We start from the raw sequence: 12,686 nt of genomic DNA, 5'->3' as shown, positions 1-12,686 counted from the left end.
ATGGGTGAAATAGCAATACCCACAGAGGAAGGGGAAAGCAAGGCCAAGAGTACTGCAGTGGTGAGAGGCTCAGGAAGAGTGAATCCAGCATCTGTAGGGACCCACATGGCTGGAATAGAGTGCTCCTGATAAGAGAAAAATGCTATTTGATATGAAAGCCAAAATTAGGCTGTCAGAGATATTTTGAATGGTTTTTCTTTAGTCTAAAAATGAAAGAGTTTGACATAATCCTAGGGGAAATATTAATTGACTCTATTTCTGGGGAGCAAATGTTTTAAGGAGAATTTCTGATGGGTCAGTCATTTCAAAGATAATTTGTTCAATCTGGCTTGAGAAATTTATGGAAGAATTGCTTCTTGGAGGAGTTTGGGAGTCTTTAAAAAATGTTCTCAGAAGAAAAGATACAGTTCTGTTCCTAGTGACAATTGTCTGGCATTTTGCCAAACCCCAAGCTGGTAAAATTCTTAATTAAAGCTCATATGATAATTATTTTTTCAAAATCAATATATAATCATCTTTCAAAACCTAGGATAAAATTTGGTATCTGAAGCTGTACCAAGATGAAGCTGACTATCTTTCCAAGCCACTGGCTACCAGAAACTCACTGAAGTGGAGGGTGGACACAAATTTCATACTTTGAGAAGCTTATGGCCAAGAAGTTGCTGCTAACACTCTGGGTGAAGCATAGAAGGGTTATGTGATTCAAATCAGTGATGGGACTGACAAGCAAGGTTTCCCCATGAAGCAGGGTATCTCTTGACTCATGGCTGTGTTCACCTGCTGCTGAGTAAGGGGCATTCCTGTTATAGACCAAAGTAAACTGGAGAGAGAAAGCACAAATCTGTTCAAGGTTTTATTGTGGATGCCAATCTGAGCATTCTCAACTTGGTTATTGTAAAAAATAATAATAGTAATAAGAGAGAGAAAAGGATATTCCTGGACTTACTAATACTACTGTGCCTCATCAACTGAATCCCAAAAGAGCTAATAAATTCTGCAAACTTTTCAGTCTAAGGAAGATGATGTCCACCGATATGTTGTCAGAAAAACCCTTAAACAAGGGAGATAAAAAACCCAGGACCAAAGCACAGAAGATTCATCATCTCATTACTCTACAACACCAACATTGAAGAAACAGTGTACTAAGAAGAATAAGAAAAAGACTGCAGAATATGCCAAACATTTGGCCAAGAGAGTGAAAGAAGCCAAAGAAAAATGCCAGGAACAGATTTCCAAGAGATGCAGGCTGTCCTCTCTGAGAGCTTCCACTTCTGAATCTGAGTCCAGTCAAAAGTAAGAATTTTTACAAGTAACAAATAAATAAAATCAGACCTTCAAAACAATTCAGTATCTGTTATGGTTGAGATCTGGATTCCCTCAAAGGTTCATGTTCAGAGGTAGGGCTTTTGGGAGTGATTTGATCATGACAGCTCTGATCTCACCAATGAATTAATCTACTTATAGATTCATTGCTGAATGGACTAATAATGAAAAGGAGGTGATGAAAGTTGTATGGGGTGGAACTAGTTAAAGAGAGTAATTCCTTATGGGCATTCCCTGGGGGACTGTATAGTGTTTTTGGCCTCTTCCTCCCACTCCTCTGCTACTTGCTTATGTGAGGTAAACAGATTCACTCCACAACTTGCTCCCTGCCATGACATGGTGCCTCACCTTAAGCCCACAGTGATGGAACTAAGCAACTATGACCTGAAACCTCTAGCTGTGAACCAAACTGAATCTTTCCTTTCAGCTGATTTTCTCAGGTATTTTATCAGTGATGAAAAGCTCACTAGAGTATCATGTATGTCAGTCTGTCTCAAGTTGTTAAAATCGACTTTTACATAACAACATTTCCCATAGAAAATGAAAGGGTTTTTTTTATTTTGAAATAACTTTCTGAGCTGGGTGCAGTGGAGCACACCTGTAATCCCAGAAGCTCAGGAGGCTGAGGCAGGAGGATCGAAAGTTCAAAGCCACCCTCTGCAAAAGTGAGGCACTAAGCAACTCAGTGAGACCCTGTCTCTAAATATAATACAAAATAGAGCTAGGAATGTAGCTCAGTGGCTGAGTGCCCTTGAGTTCAATCCCTAGTACAAAAAAAAAAAAAAAAAAATCTTGAGAAATAATTTTCTGTGAGAGAGCAATGAACAGAATCAAGAGAACTGTGTATTTTCTAGCCTGAATTCTGTTTCAAGTTACATAATTTCTGTCTTCTTCAACTTCAAAAATTCCATAGTGGTGTTTGGTATCCTGCTTTATGGATTTAATGATATGGGTAAACTCAAAATTTTAAATGTTTATATGCATTTTTGTATAAGACCACCAAGGTGAGTAGTAGAAAACAAAGAACTATAAAGAAATAGTACTACTTCTATGTTATTGTTGCTAACATTATTGTGTATTGTTGGATTCAAATAACTAAATTTTATGCTCTATGAAATAAATTTCCACCCTAATTATTAAACTATTTTAGGAAGATGGTGATGGACTAAACAGATGTGCTTCTTGCTATTTCTACTACTAAATATATCTTTTTTAAAAACCCTGTACTTCATATATAATATAAGCATAAAAAGATTTTGGTGATTCTTTTTGCCTCATCTATATCAGATATTAAGCTGAAAAAACAGGGATCCCAGAAACACCAAGAAACGAGAAAAAAAAAATAGCAAGCTTCAGTAAAGCTTCTTTTTTCTATCTAGAGACCAAGAAAGGTGCATCTAGCGAGACCAGAAACTTTTAGACAATAACCACTCTTTTAGGCAAACAATACACAGGTGATCCCATCATTCCACACACCAGCAAAGGCCAAGTCCAGAGCATAGACTTCCACTCCTACAAGGCTATAAAGATGGGCCATAAAACCCCAATTGCATAGTGTCAGAGCAGACCAAGACCAGACCACACTGGCTAGTAATGGGCACCTGGCCCATGCTGCTAATAATTGTGGAGACCCTGTGGGGGACCTGGATTTCTACCCCAACCAGTAAGAATAAGCCCCCACTACTTCCCAGCTAGAATAGTGTCAGCGGAGGCTACTGTACAGTCAAAACTTTTACTACTGTCCACATTTCAACCCCATGGTGTCACCAGAAGCAAAATAGGAATCAGTAAAAAGGCATTCTTTCCCCCTCTGAACTATGGTAATATCAGTAAAGGCCTAGTGAGGAGCTTGAACTCCCACTCACACCAAGCAATAAACAGGAGATTCTTACCTCAGGTGTCTAGAGGACAAGTGGGAGATCTGGGCTTCTATTTCACCTGGTTATAATGAGGTAGTACCTATTCTTCCTGCTGCAGCAGCATCAAAGCAAACCAGATGAAAGCAAAAGTTCACATAAGATCCTGAGTTTCATAATGTAATACTAAAAATGTTAAGGTTAAAAAGACACTCATTACACCAAGAACCAGAAGTATCACTCAAATTAAAAAGGTAATCAGCAGACACTGACAATTTGATGACAGAGATGTTAAAATTATCTGACAAAAACAAAGGTGATAAAGTATGAAAATATTTCAATGAGCAATTATTGATATATTAGAAACAAAAGTCTGAGCAAAGAAATTGAAGGTCTCAGAAGAGATAAAGACAAATACATGGAAATTTTTTACCTGAAGAAATATAGGTATCATATTCTGTTTTAAACCCATTGCAGAACAGTAGACAGAGGAAAGCATCATTGTATTCCATTGTAGAACAATAGGAATTAATTAAACTTAAATACAGAGAAATAACAAATTTGGGGGGGGGGGGCAGGTTCAGGAACCTGTAGGAGTGTAACAAAAAAAATTATATTTTTATCATTAGTTCAGAAGGAAGAGGGAAAAGAATAAATTAGTTTGGAATACTAATGGATAAAATTCCTCAAGTTTAGCAAAAGACATACAGCTACAGGTTTAGAACACTGAGCAAGCTCACAGATCATAAATCCAAAGACATCCACACCAAAACACCTCAAAGTAAAACTTCTGATAACCAAAGTCAAAGGAAAAATCTGGAAGGAGGAAAGAGAGAAAAATGACACCTTTTCTAAAGTGACTTTTTCTTTAAAAAAAGGAAGCAGATTTCTCATCAGAAATCATTAAGCCACAACAGTTTTCAAGTGCTGAAATAAAATAATTCCCAGCTCAGAGGAATAAAATCAGCAAGATGAGGGAATAAGAAGCCCCACACCTTCATTCTCCCATGGAGACATTGACTAAATATTAAAATGTGAACCAAATTGCTTTTGTAAGAATGCCAGAAACTAGTTAAGGGGTTGCAGCACCTCAGGTAAGAAACACAGTGAAGTGGGTAGGAAAAATGTTCACATTTTACACACCCTAACCACACCACTGAGCCAGAAAAGCAAGGAAGGAATAAATGTGGGAATGTGAGGTTGGTTCTATATATAAAACTCAATGAAGGTCATATATATACCACATTAACAGAAGGAAGATCAAAAACCACACAGTTATTTTGATTGATGCAGAAAAATCAGTTGACAAAATTTAACACCATTTCATTAAACAGCAACACTAAAAAAAAAAAAAAAAAAAAAAAAAAACCTAGGCAAAGAAGGCAACTGCCTCAACATAATTCAGGCCATGTATGAAAAACTGACAGCAAAAGACAAGATTGTAAAAGACTGAAGCCTTTCTTGCAAGATCGGGAACAAGGAAAGGATGCCCACTCTTGCCACTTCTAGTCAACAGTACTGAGAGTTCTAGCCAGAGCAAGAAAAAATAAATAAATAAAAGCCATATTGGAAAGGAAGAAGTAAAAGTATCTGTCACACCTGACATGTTATATATTGAAAATGCCAAAGATTTCACCCCCCAAAAAAACATTTTAGAACTAGTAAACCTTTACTAAGTGATATGTTATATCCCCTGTTTATTCTGAGATCATAGTAGTCTTTACAACAAAAATTGAATGTTGGAACACAACTTTAAATGAGCTGAAGTCTAGCCTATTTTGGAGCCATTCTAACATGGAATAAGGTGGAAAGATGAGCCTTATCTCAAGTAAGGTGGGTCTCCTCACAAATAATACAACATTACTTCTGAAACATGAATCAAAGGCCAAGAGAACTTTTCACTGTCTTTTTGTGGAAGAAGTGGCAAAATTCTTTCATGTTTTACAATGTCACCTTTAAACAGATCAGGTTCTCCTTATTACCTTCCAAAAATACATTTAAATTCCAATTTCAGTGTGAAAAGTAACACAAAATTGTATATATAACTTATTGACAACAGGTTACTTTATCCAGCTATAAAACATCAAATGACATGAATAAATACCAGCCAAATTTGTTATTTCTATATAAATCCTAGACTGTTGCTACAGAAAATTTTAGTTTGGAGAACTTGGCAAAGTGCTTCCCTTAACCTTTACATTTAACTAAGTTTAATTTTTAAAGTACAATTTAGAACCCATACTGTACAGCAGCAATAATCACAAGTCTGCATGGGTTAACAAAAATCAAAAAATAGTCTTAAAACTCTTATACATTTAGGAAACAGTGTTAATGATCAGAAGTGGACTTAGTCAAGGCAAACAGATATAAGACAGGTCTTCAGTTGAGAGTGTGACCTTTCTATGTCAGATATCATGTATAAAAGACAGCATTTATTGATTATCTTGCTGGTAAACCTACACAAACTTTCAATTTATTAACTTGTACATAACACTTAGATAAGGCTTAGATAGATATAGTTTTCAGATGCATACACTTACCTAGATACACATATTGATGGTGTTGATTATATTGTTATAACCTAATTATATTGTTATAATAGTTGTTCATTTAACCATTTACAGAGTAATTATTTAAGACTTTAAAACAGGTACAAACCCTAATTTCTTTAAGACATAGTTTCCCCAAGTAATAAAACCTAATAAAAAATTATCTTGACAGATAAAAGCCAATTAATGTTTCAGCTTTTGCTTCATATCAGTACATTAAAGTCCAAATAACTTTAACTGACTGTGCTAATTTAATCACAAACACACACTTTTTGATATTTACCTTCCACAAATTTTCTGTGACTTAAACATTCACAACTTCTTTACATCCTTAGTTTTGTCCTCTTTCATCTTGAACTTTAACATAAGAATTTTACTTTTCCAGACAAAATACTTTCTCATCTGAAAACATTTATTTTACCCTCTAATTTTCCATACTAAAATGTTTCCATAATTATACCTTTCTTTTATCTTTTTTAGTTTCAGACCCTTTGTTAAATTCATATTCTTAAACAATCCTTGTGAATTTTATCTATGCATGTAATTTTCACAACAAATTTTATCCCAGGAGAATGATCAAACAATATGGTATATACTAACATTGTGCCTTTATCTTTTTCTCTCCCAGGTGGCATTCAAAGGTTGGAGCACAGGATATTTTTGAGCCTGACCTGCCTGCCGTATATTATCATGATGGCATCAACTTTAAGTGAGTTCCCCACTGTCAATTGTACCCAGAGTCTCCTTTTGGGCCTTTTTCTTATACTGGGAATATTTTTTTTTCTCTTCTTTTTTTTTTATTTTTTTTATTTTTTTTTTATTGGTTGTTCAAAACATTATAAAGCTCTTGACATATCATGTTTCATACATTAGATTCAAGTGGGTTATGAACTTCCATTTTTACCCCAACTACAGATTGCAGATTCACATAGGTTACACATCCACATTTTTACATAATGCCCTATTAGTAACTGGGAATATTGATATGCAGTGGAGGAGTCACTTTCCTTCCTTTTCTTTAGGCTTCCTTGAAGATCCCTTTGCAGAGGCTACCTTCAAAACATGGCTTGGCCTTAGTTTCTTTTTCTTTTCTGGGTGCATTATTTATTCTGTTGGTTTCCCTAGGCACTTAATTTAAGGGGATACTGTTATAACAAGAATTTTTTTTGCACTGGTGATGGATAGCCAGCCCCTGGCCAAATGGGGTGCCTATTTGTGTCCCCAGTGCTGAAACCTTATGCCACATCCTTTGTGGCAGCAGCCTCAATCCTCCTTGGGCAAAAGGGGCTGGAAGGCAGGGTTGGGGCCAGGTTTTCTGCCAGTTTAGTGCTAGTATCCTTAACCACAGTGGGATGATCTGTGGCTTCCTGGGGCCAGGCTGAGAAACAGTGCTAGGAGTATCTGTAATGGCACCCCCTCCTCCACAGAAAATCTTAATTAAGCTTCTCCAGAAATCTTCAGCATAATTGATCTTATCAGCAAAACAATCTCTGCAAAAGAGTTCAATGTAGTTAAGCTTCCTATTTCCTGTTGTTCTATCTTACTTAGCCACAGCCTGAATGATATCAGCACTCCAGGTACTGAACACTCTTTTTTACTAGTTTTTTACAACATTTATGGATTATCTAGTATTGGAACAGTATATAATAGTTTGTAAAAGTTTTCAAGCAAGTGTGTTTGCAAATGCAAAGTGTGATAAGAGAGACAGATTCTTTAACAAGGACCCTGGCCTTGGGCTGGAGCTTCACAGAGATGTGCACATAAGAGATAAGAGAAGATGTTACTTTCAAAGATAAGAGAAGATTTTACTAATTGGACTCCATGGTAACAGCTGGCAGGGGGAGCTGTCCCCTTTTCAGGCGCTGTCCTTGAAGGGTTAACTTGCCCAGAACAGTGAAAGAAAAAGCTACTTTTGTGTGAATTTCTGCAGATTGTGAACTTCTGAGCCCTCCCACTACACACTGCGTATAAAGTTCTGAAACTGCCTGAACTTGGAGTTCAGGGGGATTAAAAAATTACAGTGAAAGCTTTTCCTTCTGAACCTGGCTGCAGCCAAATAAATTCTTTGGTGTCTGATCTCATCTGTTCCAACTAATGCCAGACATGGGTTTAAAAGATTTAAGTCTTTTTAACCCTTTTTTCTCATGTCCTACTGTCTTTGCACACCAGAGATTGTGCCTTTTGGCCCCTTCAGCTCAGTTCCTGATGGTTCAGACCCCTTATCATGCAACTACATAAATGCATGCAAATACAGAATCTCTTTCATATACTTGACCCCTGAAAGACCAACTTCGATGTCAAGATTGTTTAATAATCCAGAAAAACTATTCAAAAGTCAGATTTTGTTATAGTAGATTGTCTTTCTCTTAGACAGGTCTCTGTGCTCAGCCAAGGTCTCTGTGTTCAAGAGACTACTGGTAAGATCAATGCAGCATGGCCCATATCTTAAAGGGCCAGTAACAGTCACAAAAACAAAAAACAGACAAGAGAGGATCACCACCAGGTGAAGTGATGCATGCCTGTAATCCCAGTAGCTCAGGAGGCTGAGGCAGGAGTTCAAAGCCAGTCTCAGCAATGGTGAGGCACTAAGCAACTCAGTGATACCTTGTCTCTAAATAAAATACAAAATAGGTCTAGGAATGTGGCTTAGTGGTTGAGTGCCCCTGAGTTTACTTCCTGGTACCAAAAAAAAAAAAAAAAAAAAAATCACCAAAACTAGGGCTGACAGATGGGAACTTTTACAGCAGACAGATGTACACATACAAATTTCTTGCACTTACTTTTGACACTTTTTTTCTTCTACTTAACCTTTGACAGACCAACTCCACCTGCAAAATTGTATAATACAAAAAACTATTGAAAAGCCATATTGTTAAAGTAAAACATTATCTTAGGCAGGTTTATACCTGTTTTTGAGTAAGACTGAGCCTTGATATTCTTATTCAAAATGTCAAAACCTCACAATGGAGATGTGACAAGATGTTCAACAATTGGTATTTATTGAAAACATTGTATAATATGCAAAATAATGAGGTGCCTTTATATTGCATCTATAAAAATTAAGTAAAATTGGATCAAGTAGGGCTGGGGTTGTAGCTCAGTGGTAGAGAGCTTGCCTAGCACATGTGAGGCACTAGGTTCAATCCTCATCACCACATAAAAATAAACAAATCAAATAAAGGTATTGTGTCTATCTATAACTAAAAAGAATTTTTAAAAAATGGAGGGCTGGGGACATGGCTCAGTGGTTAAGCACCCCTGTATTCAACCCCTGATACCAAAAAAATTTTTTTTTAACTGGACTAAGTTCATAAAAAGAAGACCTGACTTCAAAATCTACAGAAGAAAACATGGACAAAAGGTTTATAATATTAGATTTAGTAATCATTTCTTGGATGCAACACCAAAAGCACAGACAACAAGCATAAAACTAGACAAATGGAACTATATGTATTTTAATGCCACCCCTCATCTTGGGTTCCAGGACTGGTATTGTACCTGGTATTTGTATTTCTATGTCAGATTTCTGAAAGTGTAAAATCAGATTGCCACTTATCTCTCTTATTCTGACTGGAGATTTTTCAGGTATGCCAAGAAAATAGCATCCATTTACCAAAATGTTGGTGGTGGTATTTGTTAGCCCCAAAAGACTGGGCTAGATGCAAACTTCATGGATTGGCTGTTTATTCAGGGACCAAGTTTTATGCAGGAATGCGGTGATGCTGGTGGAGCCATTTTTCTGCTGGAAAAGGAGCCACTGGACAAGGAAAGGGATTGGGCTTATATGGGTTATACTGAGAGGTGACTTAATTAATGGGCTTGTCAGTTTGGGGCACTTAGGAATCCAGGGTCTGTCTAACTTGGTGAAATGAGAGGGAGTCTGGGGTCAGTGGTCAGTTTTAAGCACTTAGGAAACTGGTTGGTGAGAATTTGAAAATTTGTTTTTACTGAGCAATATTTTAAAGAGCAGGGGCTGCTTTTGGGTCCCATCTGGGGTGCCAGATTTGTTGCTGAAAGCTCAGTCCTTTTCCCTGATGCCAATCCAATAAAGAGGACACCATTTTGAGAAAAAGGAAAAAAGAAGGTTCATTGCTTTGAAGAAGAATGGAGCGTCTGGGGTCAGGATTCATAGCTTATCTCTTTCTCTTCAGGGTCCCATTGTACTGGCACTGAGAAAGGATCTATTTGGGGAAGGATCCAAACTTTGGCTTCCTTTCTAGGGATTGTTCTGTCACTGGGAAAGAATCAATGTGCTGCTTTTCTCTTCATTCCCAATTCCCAGGCTATATTATTTTGGTGTTTGTCATTTACATGGATAATAGTCTTGACAGGAAAGCAGCTCAAACTTCAAACATCCCAACAAAAGAAAATATAAAGTAAGACACATCTCATATGTGAGAACCTTATGATCTGATTCAGGGGAAAGTCAGAAATTCCTTCTTGCGTTTTATGACCTGCTTCAGGGGAGAAGGTGTGAGTGCCTTCTTGATTTTGATGTTTTCACAAATACCAAGGTACCATATTTTGAAGTAGTGTGTCCTGAACTTCCACAGTGGGCAATGGGAGGAAACAAAATAGATGAGTGTTTTATCCAACCTGCTTTATTTTCTTTAATGTAATACTTCGAAAGCTTCATAGTTTCCTCTAAATATTCCCTTTATTTGTTTCTAGTCTTTTTAAAAATGCCTAACTTATTTGCATTGTTGTCAAAAAAACATGGCCTGTATGGTACCAGTTCTTTGAAATATGTTTGGGTTACCTTTGAACTATTATGAGATCATTTTTTATAAATATGTGCTTAAAATATGACTTTTCAAATTTTGAAATGGAATAGTCTACATCATTACTACATCAAGTTTGATATTTTGCTCTTCCAATATCCCATATCTTCAGTGATTTTTTTTTTTTTAATACCAGGAATTGAAAGAACAGAATCTTGCTAGATTGATTAGGGCCTTGCTAACTTGCTAAGGCTGGCTTTGAACTCATGATCCTCCTGCCTCAGCCTCCTGAGCCACTGGGTTTACAGGAGTGTACCACCTCTCCTGGCCAATGATCATTCTTTTTATCATCTTTTCTGTCAATTAATGAGAAAGATAGGTTTAAAATAACTCTGTTATATTTGTTAGTTCTCTTTGTAGTTCTACCAACTTTTTCTTTGAAGTTACATTATTAAATGTATAAAAGTTTATGAATATTTTCATTCCCTGGTAAATTAATCTTTTTAACATTTTTAATTTCCTTCTCTACCTCTAGAAATATTTTGTCTTACTTTGAATTAAATGTAGCTATATAACTTTCCATGTTAATATTTGGCATATCTTTTTCCTACCCTTGACTTTTTCCCTCCACATTTATTTTATGGTGCATTAAAGTTGTACATAATGGGTGGAATTCATTGTTACAAATTCATACATGCACACAATATAACAATATAATTTGGCCAGTATCCTTCTTAAGCACTTCATCCTCCCTCCCCTTTTCCCACCCCTGTCCCTTTCCTCTATTCTATTAATTTCCCTTTGTTTTACAATTATGTGCGATCATCCCACCTTTCTTATCCTTTTTCCTCTCTAGCATCCACATATGAGAGAAAGCATATGACCTTTGATCGTCTGAGTTTGGTTTATTTTGCTTAACACAATGGTCTCAAGTTCCATCCATTTTCTTGAAGATGGCATAATTTCATTTTTTCTTTATGGTGGAATAAAACTCCACTGTGTATAGATACCACATTTTCTTCACCCATTAATCTGTGGATGGCACCTAGACTGTTTCCATAGTTTGGCTATAATGAATTATGCTGCTATAAACATGAGTATGCAAGTATTGATGCAGTACGCAGACTTTAATTCTTTATAATTAATATTGAGGAGTGGTTATAACTTGGAGATTCCATGTCTAGTCTTTTTTTTATAAGAATTTTACCTTTATTTTATTTATTTGTTTTCATGTGGTGCTAAAGATCAAACCCAGTGCCTCATCCATGCTACCCATGCCTAGTCTTGAGAATCTGACCTTTGACTTTCAAGATTTGTGTATCCTTACTGCAGCTAGAGTTTTAAAAATATTATCTGACAATATTTTTCTTTTAACTGGTAAGTTCATTCTATGTGAATATCTAATAATTATTGATAGATTTGGATTTATTATGGAAATCGTGCTTAGCTAGAGACCAAGCACCACTGGAAGGATTGGAGAACTCTGGGGGACCCAGAAAGGTAATGCTCTGAAATTCTGGGCCCTGAGCTAGGGTTACAGGGGGGCTCTTTATAGTAAATTTGACATCATTCCTTAACCATTACAACTTGAACTTCATGACCAAGGACCATGTACAGAAATTTTATAAATAGGTCACAGGTGCAGAACAAAGACAATAAAACACTTGCAAGTGTTATCATGAAGTGTCCTTTTCCAAGGCAGCAGTAGCTCAAAATGACTTGAGTTTATCTCCCTAAGAGGTATATGTCTAAGAATTAAGCCTACGAGGTTATAGTTAATTGGCATAGTGACCTAAAATTTATACTAGCAATTAAGTGATGTAGCTATATTCCTATACATTTTACAAAATAAAAGAAGAAACTTCACAGGCATCTGTTGCATCTCTGGTCTTGAAGTCTGTCACAGAGATGTTTACATATCAAGAGAGAGTTGTCAGACTTCCTAGAGACAGCTATTTACACCCCTATAGATAGGGATCCACGGTTAATTAGATTCCAGGAAGAGAGGCTGGCAGAGGGGAAGGGGAGAAATTAACCCTTTCCCAAGGCACTGATTCTCTATCATAAAGTTCTTATATTCATTTTATAATCAGGCCTGGTATTTCCACCACATCATTACTATTATTTTCTAACATACTTTCTATTTTTCCCAATTTTTCTGTTTCTGATTTGTTTGTACTTGTTTGGAAATTGCACATTCTACGTTGTCAAGTTTTACCAAGAGCCATTTCTACGAG

The 12,686-nt window shown here is 36.4% G+C and overlaps 1 pseudogene; it reads left to right on the top strand.

Moving 5' to 3' along the window:
* On the top strand, positions 1-8,816 carry LOC124101234 (small ribosomal subunit protein eS6-like; annotated as a pseudogene).
* The last annotated feature ends 3,870 nt before the right edge of the window (positions 8,817-12,686 follow it).

This window comes from Marmota monax, unplaced genomic scaffold (assembly GCF_021218885.2).
Source record: "Marmota monax isolate L192 unplaced genomic scaffold, Marmota_monax_Labrador192_F-V1.1 WCK01_AAM20220418_F8-fsc00263, whole genome shotgun sequence".
Taxonomy (NCBI): domain Eukaryota; kingdom Metazoa; phylum Chordata; class Mammalia; order Rodentia; family Sciuridae; genus Marmota; species Marmota monax.
The sequence above is the reverse complement of the archived record's forward strand: the minus strand, read 5'-3'. Positions and strand labels throughout refer to the sequence as shown.